Here is a 20,262-nt window from a genome sequence, read left to right on the forward strand (position 1 = left end):
TTATAGATACCTTACCTACCTGACATCTCGCTGTTGCAAACGGACGTTACACCACGAAGCAGACACTAATTTGAATAAAGCGAACAATGAAAAAAAATGGCACAAGTGTGGTTTGTACACGGATCCCCCGCTTCATAACCGAGCACCGCAACAGCTAAACCACAACGCCATTATTGTTCCCGGTTACTCGATAGTGCACTTGCTGGTCTTGCACTGTTAACTGTTTATATTTTGCTTTTTTTTACAATCCTGTACACCTTCCGCCTGTTTTCATGCTTGATTTGTGTTAATTCTTGGACGGGCTGTCCACTGAGCCCTCTTAACGCACTATTTTGAGATCGTAGCGAAATAACGCTGCTTACGATAGTGATCCCAGACCTTGTCCTCTGTTGTGGGAGGTAAAACTCCTTACCAGAAAAAGAACACGATAGTTCGTACGCTCAGAAGAGCAGCGAATGTAGTTGAACAGCAGTTTTGGTGCCTGATATGTAGGGGAGGAATGCCATTTTCTACGAATAGGCTGTTCACAATACGAATCCGAAAGGCACCTGTTGCAAGTCAGGCCCCACAATTGTGTACCAGGTCCAGCATCCAGCTGAAGGTGATGATGGTTTTCCGGGAATCCATCCGGGTCCGAGGCTACAGGCGACCACAGTAACGTATTTTGGCACTGCCCATTGGCACTGCCATACATTAAGTATAGCAATGCAGTGACCATTCAGATGTAGAGAACGCAACTTTTGTCGACAACATACAATGCCTGTAAAAGTCACGTGACTATAGGGTGGTGTAAGCCTTCTCATGTGCTCCTTGCAGCTTTTGATGTAATTACAACGCTAGTACAGACGGATCCCGATCGGAAATACCGTGGATTTTATACACTCGTTTCATTTGCATTTTAACCATTTATATTCGATATCCGGAAATAATAAGGCTTAAGTCTTCGTAGAGATAAATGCAAGAGCATTTCGCTTGTTCGCGACACGTGTCACAGCTCACGTGTCGCTTTCCTCCTACGGCAAAATAAAAAGTGGCCACTGCTTTTCTTAACTGTACTTGCATTCGATCGGATCGCCGAATCTTTGTTTTAATCAATTATCCTGCGTTGGTGTTGCGAAAAGTCTTCCTGTGCACCATGGTGAAAGTGTCGGGAAAAACACATAATTTGGAACTGTGATATGCAGCAAATTACTGATGTGACATAATTTGAAATATTTTTGGTGATGAAATTCTTCAGTTTTTCCTTTTTAGCTCCATATTTGTACCTTCGTTCAGTTTCGGGAACTAAATTATTAATCGTGCAGACAGATTCTATGTGACATAGGCACTATGTCACCTACTGTGACAGTAGTCTGGATATCTGTATAACTCAGTAACTCAGACTCCCATGTAAAAAACTTACTTCAAAGGGAAAATTGCTCTAAAGGTATGTACATTCAACGAACTGACTTGCAGCGGACTCCCACACTACCGAATTTGTCTGGCACCTGTCTCATAAATACATGGCAGTACAATCACACAAATTAGTTCTACTATATTATTTACCACATTATGTCTCACTGTTTTCAATACATAAAAATGCTCTTTCTGGTATGATAACTGGCGTTAAACGTTATGGTACTTACCTATGAAAAGTACATTTTCCTCCTTTGCGTATTTCAGTATGCATCCTTAACAGAATCAATTATTCGCTAAACGTGTAAAAGGGAGCAAATAAGAATAATATTGAAGTTTCAGTCTTATTGTTAGCTCATAATGTAAGTACCAAGTGTTATACATGAGTCTTGTGACAATTTCGCTTTCTTCTGGACGATATGTGCAATACTCTACGCTCTCTCCCTACTACTCCTGCTATGGAGGAACGATTCTGCACAGCTTAAACATGGCTAATATCAGCAACTTGCGTCTCATTCCTAGTAACATAAAACGGATGGACAATGTGCGAAAATGGAAAGACATAAAATGGAAATGACTCTGAGATGCTGATTTGGAGCGAACACCAAGAAAGAAAAATTGGTCCCATAGAGACAATATCTAAGAAAGATGAGTAGAGTTATGCTCTATTCGAGTAATGCTCCCTTTGGATGCGCATTTATGTAGTGGATTGATAATATCTTATAAATTATACAGGCTATTGCTAAAGGTAGACATCTAAAGCACTGACCTATTATCCTAGGCTTTCTCTTAAGCCTTGTCTATTTCACTTACGACCACCTTCACTATTTCATCTGCCAAAAATACCCAATCGCCTCCAATTATATTCAACTCATTGTTTCAGTCAAATGTTGTCTAATGCTTCCCTTGAAATGCTCACCATCTGCAGCATCGTCGACAGGACCGACTGCGGACCTCTGGTACAGAGCCGAGTGGAGGGTCTGAATCAGAGGCTCATACGGTCCTGCGACCGTGTAGCCTGCAGATTCCTCGACTTGCGCCATAGAGTGGTGGGGTTTCGGGTTCCGCTAAATAGGTCAGGTGTCCACTACACACAGGAGGCGGCTACACGCGTAGCAGGGGCTGTGTGGCATGGACTGGGCGGTTTTTTAGGTTAGACAGTCTCGGAAAAGGTAAAAAAGGGCTCCAGTCTCAAAGGGTACAGGGCAAAGAAACGGGGAATCGACCAAACAACAGTCGGTATTGTAGTTGTAAATTTCCACCAATAGTCGACTTGAGCATCTTTAGAAGGGTTGGAATGTCCTAATGGATTTGTTACTCAGACGACATCCAGTGATTAGTCCACGTTTGAAGTCACAAGCTTTCCTGATCGACTTATTCTGCTATTACTGCTTGATTACTGACAACAAAATACTCTCCACCGCCTTTTATATCGGCGGGTCCGTCTCTCGTGACATCTAGTGACCAGTTTCGCAGTACACAGGGGTGTTCGGATACTTTTTCTCAAATAATGTATGATATAAATGAAAATATTGGAATGACCTCTGTGTACCATGACTTTTACTCGTCGTTCACGTGTCAATATGAGGGCATCTGTATCAACCTTTTTTTTATTTAGGACTCCCTGTGTACCGTATAAAAAGAACATTGCGATCCAGGTTCGCTCCGAGCCCTTCGTCAGGTTAAAGCGTTAGATCTCTGTTATAGAGCGATATTAAGCTTTTTACATGAAGTAGTATTGATAGAGGTATCTCCTGATTTGGTACAAGCTTGGAGTACCTGCGTTTGGGTTTCGGCCGCTACTTCTATCAATTAAGTCCATTCCGCATTTTTTTTTTTTTTTCTGGGATGACCACTTCGCCAGTCTTTAGTATCCTTTACTTACAGATAGCGCTTTATATTTGATGGTAAAGAATCCCAAACTAACTACTGAGAAAAATGCTTATTTCGTAGTTTTCTAGCTCTCTATCGTCCTGAGGGATGGTTAGGAAAGAGAAAGCTGTGGGTTTAGAGGTTTCAGTGGCAATTTTTTTTTTCATCCAGTCACTTGACAGTCGGTTCTACACTGCTGTTTTCTAGTGGCAGTTTAGTTTGTGTTATTTGCTGGGTTTTCGTCACCACGTCACCTACTTCAGTAGAGGGTTTTCCCACTCAGGAATCAACGTGTAAGCCTTGCGTTGTTGGGAGCTGCTGTCGAAGTGGTACATGACGACTCCACCACATTAGACTGGCTTTCGCATTGGATTTTTAAGCAATAATAGTAGTCCCCACTGCAAGTACTGTGTAAGTGATCGTCATACCCCATGGATAGGTTGTCATCTAAAGTTTCCTTCCAAAAACGATCCGTGCTATTGTCAAAATAACAAGTTTCTTGTAATGGCCATTTTTGCAGAAACTGTGTATAAATCGCACAGTTTACACAAAAATATCTTTTGCATGCTGCACGTTAGTTCTTTTTTATTTTACTTATACACTCTGGCGCGTTTCGCCTTTTTTTAAAGACATCTTCTAACAGCGTCCTGAAGTATTACTCGATTTTTTTAGTTTTCACATATAGGCTAAAGATTTAAAACAGCTCCCGGACGTTCTTACAATGAAATGGAAAGGTACTTGCATATCAGCGTCTAATTCATTGTTTGTAGTCCAAGCAGTATGGAAAAGTGGTTGAAAGCTAGCAGTATTTCTTGTGGCCACTCTGTTTCCTACGTGTAGCACTGTAACTGCCATTTTTTGTGTATAGAGTGTCATTTGTTTCGTAAGTGTTGCCAGATTGCTCAGTTTTGCTTTTGAGATTGTGTAGAAGAGTAGTAGGCTAATGGGGGTGTCAGCGCATTTTGTTAGTGCATGTTGCATATGTGATGGGCATGTATGCTTTCATGAGCCCCCTGAGGATTAATTGATTTATAATCCTAGGGGGTCATAAATCAATCAAGTTTGCCCCTGAATGATTGCATGTTCCTCATCTGTGCAGCCTGCTCTAACAAAATGTGCTGACGCCCCCATCATCCTATTTCTTGTGTGTGTGTGTGTGTGTGTGTGTGTGTGTGTGTGTGTGTTTTCAGTTATACACTTAAGAGGGAAATGGAATTTGTGATATTTGGATACCTGTCTATTATATGATCAGTCAGTGTAAACAGTGAGTGGTCATTTATATTCACTTGGCCATTTAGTAATAGCTTCTTTCCTGCCTTTGTTTTATAAATGTGAAAATTTTCTTGTAAAGTTAGACAGTGTCTTTCATTATTTATTCTGTTTGCATGTTTTTCTCTCATAGTTTATGTTCTCTCATACTTTGTTCTGCAAAAGTTGAGTGACTTCTTCCATATTTTCATGCTCTGAAATATTCTGCTGGTTTGTCCTATATACCTTCCAACATATGTGTTACATCTTAGTTGGTGTACTCCTACTTTCTGGTAGATGTCATTGTCATCATCATCATCATCATCATCATTTAAGACGGATTATGCCTTTCAGCGTTCAGTCTGGATCATAGCCCCCCTTATACAGTTCCTCCATGATACCCTATTCAGTGCTAACATTGGTGCCTCTTCTGATGTTAAACCCATTACTTCAAAATCATTCTTAACCGAATCCAGGTACCTTCTCCTCGGTCTGCCCCGACTCCTCCTACCCTCTACTGCTGAATCCATGAGTCTCTTGGGTAAGCTTGCTTCTCCCATGCGTGTAACATGACCCCACCATCTAAACCTGTTCGCCCTGACTGCTACATCTATAGAGTTCATTCCCAGTTTTTCTTTGATTTCCTCATTGTGGACACCCTCCTGCCATTGTTCCCATCTACTAGTACCTGCAATCATCCTAGCTACTTTCATATCCGTAACCTCAACCTTGTTGATAAGGTAACCTGAATCCACCCAGCTTTCGCTCCCATACAACAAAGTTGGTCGAAAGATTGAGCGGTGCACAGATAACTTAGTCTTGGTACTGACTTCCTTCTTGCAGAAGAGAGTAGATCGTAGCTGAGCGCTCACTGCATTAGCTTTGCTACACCTCGCTTCCAGTTCTTTCACCATGTTGCCATCCCGTGAGAATATGCTTCCTAAATACTTGAAACCGTCCACCTGTTCTAACTTTGTTCCTCCTATTTGGCACCCAATCCGTTTATATTTCTTTCCCACTGACATTACTTTCGTTTTGGAGATGCTAATCTTCATACCATAGTCCTTACATTTCTGATCTAGCTCTGAATATTACTTTGCAAACTTTCAATCGAATCTGCCATCACAACTAAGTCATCCGCATATGCAAGACTGCTTATTTTGTGTTCACATATCTTAATCTCACCCAACCAGTCTATTGTTTTCAACATATGATCCATAAATAATATGAACAACAGTGGATACAGGTTGCAGCCTTGTCTTACCCCTGAAACTACTCTTAACCATGAACTCAATTTACTGTCAACTCTAACTTCTGCCTGACTATCCATGTAAAGACCTTTAATTGCTTGCAAAAGTTTGCCTCCTATTCCATAATCTTGTAGAACAGACAATAACTTCCTCCTAGGAACCCGGTCATATGCCTTTTCTAGATCTATAAAGCATAGATACAATTCCCTGTTCCACTCATAACACTTCTCCATTATTTGCCGTAAGCTAAAGATCTGGTCCTGACAACCTCTAGGAGGCCTAAACCCACACTGATTTCCATCCAATTGGTCCTCAACTAATACTCGCACTTTCCTTTCAACAATACCTGAGAAGATTTTACCCACAACGCTGATTAAAGAGATACCTCTGTAGTTGTTACAATCTTTTCTGTTTCCATGTTTAAAGATTGGTGTGATTACTGCTTTTGTCCAGTCTGATGGAACCTGTCCCGACTCCCACGCCATTTCAGTTATCCTGTGTAGCCATTTAAGACCTGACATTCCACTGTATTTGATGAGTTCCGACTTAATTTCATCCACCCCAGCCGCTTTATTGCACTGCAATCTATTGACCATTTTTTCCACTTCCTCAAATGTGATCCTATTTCCATCATCATTCCTGTCCCATTCTACCTCGAAATCTGAAACATTACTGATCGTATTTTCACCTACATTGAGCAACTCTTCAAAATATTCCCTCCATCTGCCCAAGGCATCCACAGGATTCACCAGCAGTTTTCCTGACCTGTCCAAAATACTTGTCATTTCCTTCTTACCTCCCTTTCGAAGACTGCTAATTACACTCCAGAATGGTTTTCCAGCAGCTTGACCCATAGTCTCCAACCTGTTTCCAAAGTCTTCCCATGATTTCTTCTTGGATGCTGCAGTTATCTGTTTGGCTTTGTTTCTTTCTTCAACGTAACTTTCTCTGTCTACCTGGGTTCTGGTATGTAGCCATTTTTGATACGCCTTCTTTTTCCTTCTACAGGCTGCCTTGACTGTATCATTCCACCAAGCTGCTTGCTTCATCCTTCTTTTACACACTATTGTTCCAAGACATTCTTTAGCCACTTCTAGTACTGTGTCCCTGTACCTTGTCCATTCCTTTTCCAATGACTGTAATTGACTACATTCAACTAACTGGTACCTTTCTGAGATCGCTGTTATGTACTTTTGCCTGATTTCCTTATCCTGAAGTTTCTCCACTCTTATCCTCCTACATATGGACCTGACCTCCTGCACTTTCGGCCTCACAATCCCAATTTCACTGCAGATTAAATAATGATCAGTGTCATCAAAGAATCCCCTGAATACACGTGTGTCCCTCACAGCCTTCCTGAATTCCTGATCTGTTATTATATAGTCAATGACAGATTTGGTTCCCCCGCCTTCCCAAGTATACCGGTGAATGTTCTTATGTTTAAAAAAGGAGTTTGTGATTACTAAGCCCATACTGGGCTTTGTCTGTTGATATTTTTGGAATGTACTTTTGGACTGAATTGTCTGTTTTGAATGTTGTGGTTATGCCTTGTCTTTTGAAAAAGTTTGATCAGCATCAAGGCGTAACTCTGGCATCAGCAGTGTCTGAAGAGAAATAGAGAAAGGGAAAATTTCAGCATCAGAAATGGAGAGACAAATGCTAGAGTGACTCAGGACCTAATGCAGGCCATACTCATACCAACGAAAGAGTCGTGGATCTCCAGGAAGGCTAAGCTGGTGTTCATAGACATTACATCTGTTTTCATAGTTCTGGGAGTGCATTTGAGAATCCTGTTCTCATTCCAAAGACTCCATGTTTGTTTCTATTGCCCCTACAAACGATTGATATGTTACTGAATGGCGGCTAGCATGCCCTGATACTAGTAATTTTGACTTCTCGTTTGATCATATTCCCAGTTCGCTTACTCCGATTGTATCAAGGCGTTTTTCAGGATTTCATCTTGTACTTCGCTGTATGATTAATTTCGAAGAAAGTGGCACTATGGACTCTATGGAGTGCAACATGTTTAGATTGACGGATCATACAGAGAATAGCTGTGCTGAAAGTCAACCGCAGTATTTCAGAAACTACTGATAACATTCCACGTATTACACATACAACCATTCCGTAAGAAAAATACTATAATACTTAAAAACGCTTTTTTGGTTTCTTATTAATAAACCTATAGTGAAATTTAACATTACTTCAAAGCTGCGTTTCAACACTTTGCTGGAAAAGTTGCGTTGTAGTAAAATGCAGTGAAAGAATTTCAGGTAAGGATTCCGGCCAGTGCAGTCCATTTCAGGAATGTAAATTCCACAAATCATCGCCACACAGACTCTGCTTTACGAGAAAGTGCTTTGTGACGCTGATACAATCAATCATCGTCACCGAACTGTTCCTCTACTGTACACAGTATACAGTACCGTAAAACGTGTTAATATCCTTCCGCATTTAGCGTTGTTTAAGCTCACTAAACAGACCACACCCTAACCACAAAAAACACACCCAACCGCAACACCATCTCCTTCATACGTTACTGTTGGTGCTACATACACTGAAGCGTCAAAGAAACTGCTATAGGCGTGCGTATTCAAATACAGAGGTATGTAAACGCGCAGAGTACCGCGCTGCGGTCGGCAACGCCTACATAAGACAACAAGCGTATGGCGCAGTTGTTAGAGCGGCTACTGCTGCTACAATGGCAGCTGATCAAGATTTAAGTGAGTTTGAACGTGGTGTAATAGTCAACGCACGAGCGATGGGACACAGAATCTCCGAGCTAGCGATCAAGTGGGGATTTTCCCATACGATCAATACATGAGTGTGCCGTGAATATCAGGAATCTCCGACATCGCTGCCGCCGGAAAAAGATCCTGTAAGAACGGGACCAATTAAGACTGAAGAGAATCGTTCAACGTGACAGAAATGTAACCATTTCGCTGCAGATTTCAATGCTGGGCCATCAACAACTGTCAGTATGCGAACCACATAACAAAACATCATCGACATGGGCTTTCGGAGCCGACGATCCGACTCGTGTACCCTTGATGATTGCATCATACAAAGCTCTACGCCTCCCGTGGGCCTGTCAGCACCAACATTGGACTGTTGATGATTGGAACCATGTTACCTGGTTGGACTAGTCTCGTTTCAAATTGTATCGAGCATATGGGCGTGTACGGGTATGGAGATAACCTCATGAATCTATGGACCCAGCATGTCAGCAGGGGACTGTTCAATCTGGTGGGGACTCTGCAGTGGTGTGGGACGTGTGCAGTTGGAGTTTTATGGGACCCTAGTTACGTCTAGATACGACTCTGACAGATGACATGTACGTAAGCATCCTGTCTGATCACCTGCATCCATTCATGTCCATTGTGCATTCCGAAGGACTTGGGCAATTCCAGCAAGACAATGCGACAGCCCACACGTTCAGAAATGCTACAGAGTGGCTCCAGGAACACTCTTCTGAGTTTAAACACTTCTGCTGGCCATAAAACTCCCCAGACATGAACATTATTGAGCATACCTGGGATGCCTTGCAACATGCTATTCACAAGAGATCTCCACTCCTCGTACTGTTGCGGATTTATGGAGAGCCATGCAGGATTCATGGTGTCAATTCCCTCCAGCACTACTTCAGAGATTTGTCGAGCTCATACCCCGTCGTGCTGCGGTACTTCGGCGTGCTCGCGAGGTCCCTACACGATATTAGGCAGGTGTGCCAGTTTCTTTGACTCTTCAGCGTATGATGGTAGGTAACATTCTCCTGGTATTCGCCAAACAGAAACATTTCCATGAGATTGCCACAGGGTCTAATGCGATTCATCACTCCGAATGACTTCTTTCCACTTACTCATCGTCTTGAGGTGCAGCTCTTTCCAGTACCTCTTGGGTTGCTTTGTGCTGACCTCAGAGACATGTTCTCATATGCAGCTGATCGATCATTCTATCCCACTCTTTTCAACCCTGTAAGCACAGTCATTGTGTTAGCTGGACTGCTGGTAGCATTTTGGAACTCACAAGCGATTAGTTCCGCTGATTTCATGCAAATTTTTGCAATCACCCTTCGCAATGCTCGACGGTCTCTACATGGTGTCTGCCTGGTCCTGGTTTAGCTGTAGTTGTTCCTTCGTCTTTCCACTTCATAACCACATTGCCAAGAGTTGACTTGGCCGCATTAGAAGGGTTCAAATGTTCCTGATGGATTTGTTACTGAGGCAGCTACCAATGTGTAAACCGCATTCGCAGTCATTCATCTCTCCTGGCCGATCCATTCTTCTGTTGCTGCTTCTCTACTGACAACACAAAACTCCGCGACTTCTTTTATACTTGTGGGTCCGCTTCTAGTGACATCTAGTTGCCAATTCCGCCTTACAATGGGCTGTCCGCATAATTTTGATCTAATAGTATAACTGGTTGCGTTATCAGGTTCTATGCACTGACAACTGCAGCACTGTGTGTTACAGGGTGTCCGAAAAGTCTTTCCCTGATTCCATAAATTGATAACTCAGGGTAGAAGTAAGATACAAATGTGAAACTTGTGTCGAATTGTTTACAACTATCAAAGTATTTTTTTCTGTTTCAGGTTCGCAGTACGTAAGTAGTGGATGAGGTGCAGCGCCCAAGAAGCCATGTTAACCAATCAGAAGAAGGCACAGTGTGTCATGTGATACCATGAGACACGATCACCAAGCACAGTGCAGAGACACTTCCAGACAAGATTTGGAAGGAATCCACCTGATGTCAAGAGCATTAAAGCCTGGTATGATAGATTCAAGAACACAGGATCGGTTGCTGACCTTCCGAGGTCTGGTCGACCAAGAACCTCAGCAGACAGGGTGGAAGCTGTATGGCAGTCTTTTCTGCGAAGTCCGAAGGAATCGGTGCGCAGGGCCTCACGTGAATTACAGATGCCAAAAAGCTCTCTACATGACATTTTACACAAACGTTTATTGTTTCGTGCGTACAAAGTGCAAATCGTTGAGGCCTTGTTGCCCAATGACAGTACACGTCGATATGACTTTGCGGTCGGAATGCTATCACGTATGGAGGACGATGATGGTTATCTCAGACGAATTGCCTTTTCCGACTAAGCGACCTTTTTTGTCAGTGGAGTAGTGAATCGCCATAATGTGCGCATTTGGGATTCACAACCCCCTGGCGAGATCATGGAGTGCACCAGAGGCAGTCCAAAGGTGAATGTTTGGTGTGCGCTATTGCATGATCGAATTATCAGACCATTCTACTTGGCTGAGGCTACCATCACATCTGCGGTGTATCTGAACATGTTGCAACTGTATGCTGTTCCTCAGCTGCTTCAGTGTCACCCCGATGTCTTGTTTTAGCAAGACGGTGCACCGCCTCATTGAGGTTTAGACATCCGTGCCTATCTCGATATGACCCTTCCTGGGCGCTGGATTGGTCCTGATGGGCCAACGGTTTGGCCTCCAAGTTCTCCTGACATAACCCCATTAGACTTCTTTTTATGGGGTTATGTCAAGGACGAGGTCTACTGAACACCTGTACCAGATCTTGAAACACTGCGGCAACGGATAACCACAGTCGTTGAATCGATCCCTCCAGTAATGTTGGCTAATGTGTGGACGGAAATTGAATATCGCCTAGATGTGCTACGTGCTACCAAGGGTACTCATGTGGAAGTTTACTGATGTGTGAAAAAACTTTGATAGTCTGTAAACAATTAGACACCAGATTCATATTTGTATCTTACTTCTAGCCTGAGTTATCAATTTATGTAATCAGGGAAAGACTTTTCGGACACCCTGTATGTCCCAGATGTCGCTATGGAGACCGTACAATCACTGAAATACATTGTGGCCAGTGCAGTTCGGCACAAGGCATCGTAACCAGCGCTGGGAGCCACTCTCAACATGTATGCCACTATAGGGACGAGTGTCGTCCGCTCCCCTAATCTGCTTATCGGTTAGCAGTTTATGACATTGCCTCAGACTTCGAGGGACTTTGTTATTAAGCACGACGATATGACTTTGGATTCCTTTAGACGGCTTGTTCTCCTTCGGGCTTTAATGCACCTTGACTCGGCAGGGACAGGTCAAGAACTACACTGCCGGAGAAAAATTATTACACCAAAAAAAGACGGTGTTGATTTTGATCCGATGATGGCATATGCCACCTGGGGGATAGTAGATGTAGTGATATTGGTTTCAATGTTGTCAATCAACAGAAAGCGTAGTGGCACAGCTATCAGAGCGCCTTCTGTGTCTACCCTTTAGTAGGGAATGCTCCAGCTGGAAGGCTCAGGAACCAACCATCTATTGGTCTGTCAGCCTTCCATCATCTCTCAGGCATTTTTGAGGAAGTTGCGCTGCCCAAACTAACCACACACGTCACTACTGAATCAGTATAGCCAGATAAACAATTTGGGTCTCATGAAAGCCATTCCACACCTTTTCGGCTCTTGCGGGTGGTCGAGTACGTCATCCAGGCTTACAACAATAGGGAGATCTATGGCATGATTCTCCTTTTTTTTGACAGCTTGTAGGGCCGAGAAATTATTTACAAGCTTTTCAGGTTTGGCTTGTCGAGCCACTTGGTGCACCTGCTTGCTAGTTATCCGGAGGATAGGACCTCCGTGCCGCGTCGGTTGTGCAACGATGCTCGTGTGAACATTCTCACACCCGCAAACGAAGTTCTGGACGTCCATGTAGCGCAGACGCTCGCCAAGATGTCGTATTGTTAGGGCAGCAGTGGCACATCGTACAGCTACCACAGCACAGATAAGAGAACTTGTGAGCCCAGACGTGTCAACACGAATTGTTGCGAACCGGTTATTAGCGTTGGAACCATGGGCTCGCACGACTCTAGTCCGTCTTCCATTCACGCCACAGCATAGACGTCCGCCGTTCGACTGTTCTGGGTTGCGATAAGCTATAACTGTCGTTCACCTTTGGTGTTTCTGGTGAGAAAGCTAACAAGCGTTCGGTACGTACAGGGTGTTGTTAGACCCGTTCTTTTGCCGCCTTGCGACAGGAAGGTATTGTGTTGTTCCAACAGGATAATGCTCGCCCACACAGTGCCCGTGAACCTCAATGTCGTCTGTAAGACGCGCAGCAACTTCCCTAGCCAGCACTTTCTCCAGACTTGTCTCCACTCGAGCATGTGTGGGATATGATGGGACGGTAAGTGGCTCATGCGACTCTTCAATCAACAGAGCTTACACAACTACGTGAACAGGTCGATCAGGCGTGGCATAACGTATCCCAGGACGGTATTCGTCATCTGCACGGTCGATAGGATGCATGCGCCTTCATTGTTGCGTGTGGAGGCTACACAACGTACCGATGCATGGTTGTTTCAGCATAGGTCAATACCTGCTACCTCAGAACGGTTTGTGCTATTGATTTGTAAATGTAATTGTCCCATGTACTTCCGATGCAATGCTGAAACGATAAATCTTGAATGAATTGGAAACCTCTAAAAGGTTGTCCAAATTTTTTTCTGGTACTGCATTTCATTTATTCTCTTATTCAGCGAGCGAATATATCAGATTAATCACAAAGTTAGTGTCGAATACTTAATTGGGCACTATGCAAAAACTCTTCCTCACTTTTGAAAATCATACTTTTTTTATGTCGCTCACTTCTCTGCTCAATGTGACCAGAATAGTCAGAGTTTTCTCGCCTGTGATTTGACTACCTTGAGCTCTTAAAATTATTGATGAACAAGTATTGGAGGACCAAGTCTCACATTCATAAATTAGTAGCATGTCTTAAGTTCCGAAAGGTAGTCCACAATTCAATTATATACATTGTCAGTTCTTAAGGATTTGAACTACGAATCTGAATTACGTAGCTAAATTACAGATCATCGGTTTCCTTCCATCTTCAGTTATTTTTCGTGAAGAAATGGCGGCAGTATGGGACGGGTTTATCCATAGTAGCAACTGCTACTCAAATAAAGTAAGACTACTTTCCTGGCTATGGTCACATTTAGCTATTAACCCGGTACTGTAGCCACGAAGTAAGCCTTCGATCGATGCAGTAGTGCCTATACTTTGTAAGTCGCTATCCTATTTTGATAAATAACAAGCACTCATTCAAAGTGATGAACAAATATTGTGACTCGAAATTTACCTCCCGAAACTAAATATGATCCAAGGATAACACGGTATGACGTTTTTGTTAACGACAGGAGAAGATAGGCCCACGTATAGAGCATCAGAGTTTGGTGGGAGGTGGGGGGGGGGGGGGTGGTGGAGTTTACTCTGAAGTAAGACAACTAAATATTGAATAAAATTAGAATTACATTAATACCGTCAGCTGCTCACGGGCGTTGATATATATCGACGGGGTCAGATGAAAATGTATGCCCATACCGGGACTCGAACCCGGAATCTCCTGCTTACATGGCAGACGCTTTAGCCATCTTTTTTTGCGTTTTGTTCGTTGTTGATCGTTGTGTTTGGTCGTTGCGGACGTCACATGACATCCGTTTACGTTCGTTTCTGATCCTTTCACTCAGTTTTTTTAATTACAGAGGCCAACCAGCAGCCATCTGAGCCACCGAGGGCACAGAGGACAGCGCGACTGCAGGGATTATCTCGCGCACGCCTCCCGATAGACCCACATTCTTACCTTGTATGTCCACACACTACATTCGTAGTGTCCCACTACTTGTGGAAGACATCCTTACCAAGCCCCGTAAGAGTTCGGGGAATATGTGCGCATCCGCACAGAAGAAGAAGGGCATGGCCGGTATTGCCAGAACTATATACTGATATCGATATGGTATCTGTTCTTTCGGCCGCCATCTTACGGTATGCGGCAAAGGGAACTTCTTGTACCATCTTTTCCCTCCTCTTGTGTTTCGTTCGACAAAAATACGTGGTAGGAATGATTGTCGGTAAACCTCCATATGAATTCTTATTTCCCTGAGTTTCTCGCCATCGTAATTTCGCGAGATGTGTGAGGGAGGAAGCGATTGTTGCGTGACTCATCTTAGAACGTACGCTATCGGAATTTCAATGGCAAATGTGTCCTAGATGCATACCATCTCTCTCGTTGCGTCTGTAACTACAATTTGTTGAGCATCCCCGTAACGAAACCACGGCAAAACGCACCGATCTTCGTAGGATATTCTCATCTCTTTCACTAATTCAGCATGATAAGGGTCCCATATTGATGATCAATACACAATTATCGAATCAACAAGATTTTTATAAACTAAATCTTTCTTGAATGAGTTACGCAGGTTATTTTTTCCCGAGGTCCGATCGGTCGCGGAATTGATACTAAAGGGAAAATACGATGAAGCTTTGTGCAGATTTGTTTCACAGTATCATAAGCCCGTCGATCGCGTCATGTCGTACTATTCAGTCATGAGCACACAGTGAGCACGTAAAGATTCGTAGAACAACAGAGGCTCCCGCCAAGTGCTAAATCGTTACCATCCGATTTCTTCATGCTGAGAGGTTCTGCCAGATTTCATGCAGCCCTTGTAAGGTAAATGTCTTGCTTAACAGCAAAGTGCGGCATTGTTGCAAGAATTTTGAAGCCGGGCATATAGATGTACATGATTCAGGCGATCAGGGAAGGAGGCGAAGTCAAACGATGGTCTTGTTCAGCGAGTGGATCAGGTGATTTGAGAAAATAGTCTACGAAGGGCAATTGAGAAAAACTGAAGCGAAATGTTGTCGTCGGGCACTGTGCTTCTTCATGACAAGGCTCAACCACACACTACAGCTGCAACAAAGACGCTCCTGCATCATCTTCGATGGGTAGTATTTGATCACCCACCATATAGCCCACACAGAAAACGAGCTGCACACCAGCGTATGGAACTGATGGAAAGCACAGATGAATGCCTTCAAAAAAATGGCTCTGAGCACTATGAGACTTAACATCTGTGGTCATCAGTCCCCTAGAACTTAGAACTACTTAAACCTAACTAACCTAAGGACATCACACACATCCATGCCCGAGGCAGGATTCGAACCTGCGACCGTAGCAGTCCCGCGGTTCCGGACTGAGCGCCTAGAACGGCTAGACCACCGCGGCCGGCCATGAATGCCTTCTATGACGAGGATGTTGGGAAGACGGTACAACAATAAGACAAATGTCTACGTCGCAGCGGCGGCTATGAAGTAGCAGTTAAATGTTGCAAATACAGAGGGGTCCAAAAAAAAAGTATCCACCCTTTAAGAGTCCATAACTGGCAAACTAATTAATGGAGTTGTCTCATCTTTGGTAGTGTAATATGTTGTAGTTCCGGCAATCACCACACAAGCGTTGTATTGCGTTGTGTTGTTTTGTCAGATGACAGTCGCCAGATAGTCACTGTTTTGTTCTTAGTTGCGCCTAGTTACTCGAGTAAACATGACTGGCGCAAGGCTTACATTGGATAAAAGGAAGTCAGTTTTGAAGTGGTATTTTAAGTACGAAAACATTAATGAGGTTCACCGGCCGGTGTGGCCGAGCGGTTCTAGGCGCTTCAGTCTGGAACCGCGTGACTGCTACGGTCGCAGGTTCAAATCCTGCCTCGCGCTTGGATGTGTGTGATGTCCTTAGGTTAGTTAGGTTTAAGTAGTTCTAAGTTCTAGGGTTCTGATGACCTCAGATGTTAAGTCCCATAGTGCCCAGAGCCATTTGAACCATTAATGAGGTTCAAAGGCAATGGCTAAATGAGTATCAAACAGAGCCACCGACAAGTTTAACGATTCGTCGAATTCGAGACGAATTTGAATCCGAAGGCTGTGTTAAAGATGTACACAAACAACGATCTGGACGACCTGTAACAGTAACAAATCCAGCTAACTCCCGTCGTGTGTTACAATTCACTCGATCACCACAGAAGACTGTGAGACAGTGTGCCCGTGAAAGTGGAGTGAGTCGCTCAAGTGTTCGGCGAATTTTGAAGACAGCAAAGTGAAAGTGCTACATCCCACGATTGCTACAAGCAATGAACGAGGACGACCCAGATCGTAGAATGGAGTACTACGAGTGGTTTACTAACATGGTGCGCAACGATGAAGAGTTTGCAGAGATTATTGTGTGGTCTGATGAGGCACGGTTCAAACTCAATGGTACAGTAAATCGCCACAACTGCATCTATTGGGACGCCGGAAATTCGAACTTCCATGTAGACAAAGTCGTGAATTTGCCAGGAGTAAATGTGTGGTGTGGATTGTCTTACCGGAGCTTGATGGGGCCATTCTTTTTTGACGGCACAGTTACCAGTGAGGTACACCTTCAGAAGTTTCAGATATCCATTTTACCTGCCATCTGAGACTTGTATGGAGACTTAAGAGTTTACTTTCAACAAGATGGTGCCCCAGCCCACTACCAAAATCGAGTTAGGGCGTATCTCGACGAAAATCTACCAGGAAGATGGATAGGCCGTAGAGGTTCTGTGGAGTATCCACCACGTTCCCCAGACCTAACTCCTCTGGACTTTTACCTGTGGGGAACACTAAAGGACGTCGTTTATCGACAAAAGCCACGCACATTGGATGAACTTCAAGAATCTATCGTACAATCATGTGCAAATATCCAACTGAACACGTTGCAGTCAGTAGTTCGTGCTGCAGTTCGGCGGCATCGTTTGTGTGTGGATGTTAATGGTGTCCATTTCGAACACTTACAGTTATAACTTTAAGTTGGACTTTAAGCTACACTTTCACCAAAAATGAGACAACTCCGTCAATTAGTTTGCAAGTTATGGACTTTTAAACAGTGGCTACATTTTTTTGAACCCCTCTTTTATGATGGTTTTTACAGATCAGTTAGAATTTTGTGACTTTTGCTACTTGTTTCATGTCATGTGTGTAGATAATGACGCGGAACGTTGTCGACTGAGTCCACTACCGCAAAGCACACGGACTTTCCATGATTTAATGTTGGCTGTTTACTCTCGCTTGGTCTCCGCAAATGAGAGGCGGCGACTTCCGTGTCGAGGTGGACGGCGACGAACGTGCCAGGGGTTTGGACGCGGCGACTAGCCAAAGCTTTGGCCGCGACAGAGTGCGGGCCTGCGGAGCTCTTGGGCGCCGGGCAAACAGCTCGCCCTGGAGAGGTCGTTAAGCCGGCGCGGCGCGGCAGCCACGCGTGGGTCGCGCCTAACGACCACGCTGCCCGCGCGACTCCGCTGTAGCGCTGTCCGTCTGGGGAAGGGGCCATGTGACACGTAGCTGCAGCCAAGCCTCTGGAATCGTATTAGCGGTGGCTCGCGGTTCCTAGCCCATGGCGTACCTTTCCTCGATTCTCTCCCTCATAATATAGAGCCACCCTCAGACATAAACGTAGTTTCCGGCATAACCCATTGCCTGTTACCGTTCCCATTATACAGGATGTTTCAGGAAAACTATTTTTCTTGGTATCTTTCAAAATACACTACGCAACAGAATTAAAGGATCACTTTTTCGAAACCCTGTAATTGCCTCCCACTGCGGTACATAGGTTTGCAATTTGGCTCAAAAGTGCCTACAACCTCTCTGTGTAATGGCACAAAAGCGTGGGCACAAAAGCGTGGCGTCCTGCGACGTCACCCTGGTGCCCGATGACTCTTGAAACAGTAACGTGTCGACATTTGAAAAAAAAAAGGCCACCTCTCGGAAGATCGATTGAGCTGTAAGGACGGTTTATGACGTCACATTGGCACCAAATTTCACCACAGCTCTGCTCATCGTCACCGTAGACGTGTCTCACAATGAGGTCGTCACAGTCCACCTTAACCAACTTTTCACATCTTACTTTGACGTCTCTGCGATGGAGGTTAGAACCGCAACATATAGCGCTGAAATCACGCGCTTTTCTTTTGAGTGGACGAGGAAATCATTTCAGACACACCGCCGCTCAGAATTGTCACGAAAATGCCTCAGGGGATGGCATTAAGGGCGTTAATTAAACAACCCCTTTCTCTGAGGCGATGATTCCCATGTTAAGTGGTCGAAAACGACAGTTTGCATTCCAATGAGGGATAGGAATATGTTCCTGCCAACCTTTGACATTGCTGACACCCCTTGGACGTGTCAAACCTTCTCTATGAAAATTGTGGGGCTGCATCTAGATTGGACGTGATCGCACGCCTTGACCGCAATTTTTGCTTTCGTGTACAGGATGAAACCACTAGGTACCGTTCAAAGCCATTCAACGAGATTTGAACGTAGTCCGAAGCAGGAAAGGGTACTTATGCTTATTCAGCCCTTCTGTTTTGCACCCTCCTGTGGTGTGATTACGTCGGAGTTCAACGTTAGTATGTTTGTGAATAAAACGACAAATGGTCCCTCTAAGCCCCGCCACTTCGGCTACGCCCTCGGTGTCACCCATGCACCTTTTTTGAGCACGTCAGAAATATACGTTCAGAAACTTCGACACCAAATCAGCCTGGAGGCTGCTGTAGTACTTGATGGTAAGTAAACGCAGCATTACAGAGGAAGGTTGTTGGTAGCTTTGAGTCAGTGGGAAGCTGTCAGGGGGTTTAGGAAAAGTGATCCTTTAATGTTATTGCGCAATGTGTAAGGGTCAGTCAAACTAAATCGAGAAAGGTGGGAAAAAAGTAAGTAAAATTCACTATTTCGAAAGTTATCACCACAACTGTTAATATATTTATCCCATTGTGAGACAAGACGGTCAGTGCCTTCACAGGAAAATGTTTGGCAGCGTACTGAACCATGATCGTATCCAAGCGTCCACCTCTTCGTCCCAAGCAAATCGACAGCCACAATTGTCTTTCTTCCGTGCTGCAAAGAAATTGAAATCACATGGGGAGAGATCAGGACTATGTGGAGGACGGGTAAAGGCTACCCAGTGTAATATCAGCAGCGTAGTCGAAACAACAGGTGTGCCAGCTTCGGGGGAGTCACGATGACCTTTTCTTTGACTGCAATGGCCCACTGCCCGTTGACTTTCTGGAACACGGCGCCACGATTAACGCACATCGGTACGTGGACACGTTGCAAAAATTGAAGCGCACGTTCAAGTTCAAACGTCCAGGAATGTTGACGGACGGCACCACAATGTCGCAGGGAATTGCCCGCCCACATATTTGCCAAAGCTGTATCGACTACGCTCCAAAAGTTTCGCTGGGAAAACCTTATGCATCCTCCATACAGTCACGATCTCTCTCCATGCGATATTCATATTTTTGGAGCTCTGAAGGAAGCCACTGGTGGCCCGATTTGCTTCGGACGAAGAGGTGTACGCCTGTGTACAACCATGATTGCATAGGCAATTACAAACATTTTCTCTTGAAGGTATTGATCGTCTTGTCTCACAGTGGAATAAACGTACTGGAAAAAGATTTTTGTGATGCTGAGCCACAGTCACGCAACACTTTTTAAAAGAGTACACCGCCATTTGACTATGCATTCCTAAAAATTTGTCTTCCCTACTTTCTAGATTTCAGTTTTTGTGCTATTATCAAGTACAATCCTCAAAGTTGTTAGACCATTATTATGTCATATCTGTTAAGACAGTCCAAAGCAGGTAAACAAGATTAACACATGTCTTTAAGA

Source organism: Schistocerca cancellata, chromosome 5 (genome assembly GCF_023864275.1).
Source record: "Schistocerca cancellata isolate TAMUIC-IGC-003103 chromosome 5, iqSchCanc2.1, whole genome shotgun sequence".
NCBI classification, from domain to species: Eukaryota; Metazoa; Arthropoda; class Insecta; order Orthoptera; family Acrididae; genus Schistocerca; species Schistocerca cancellata.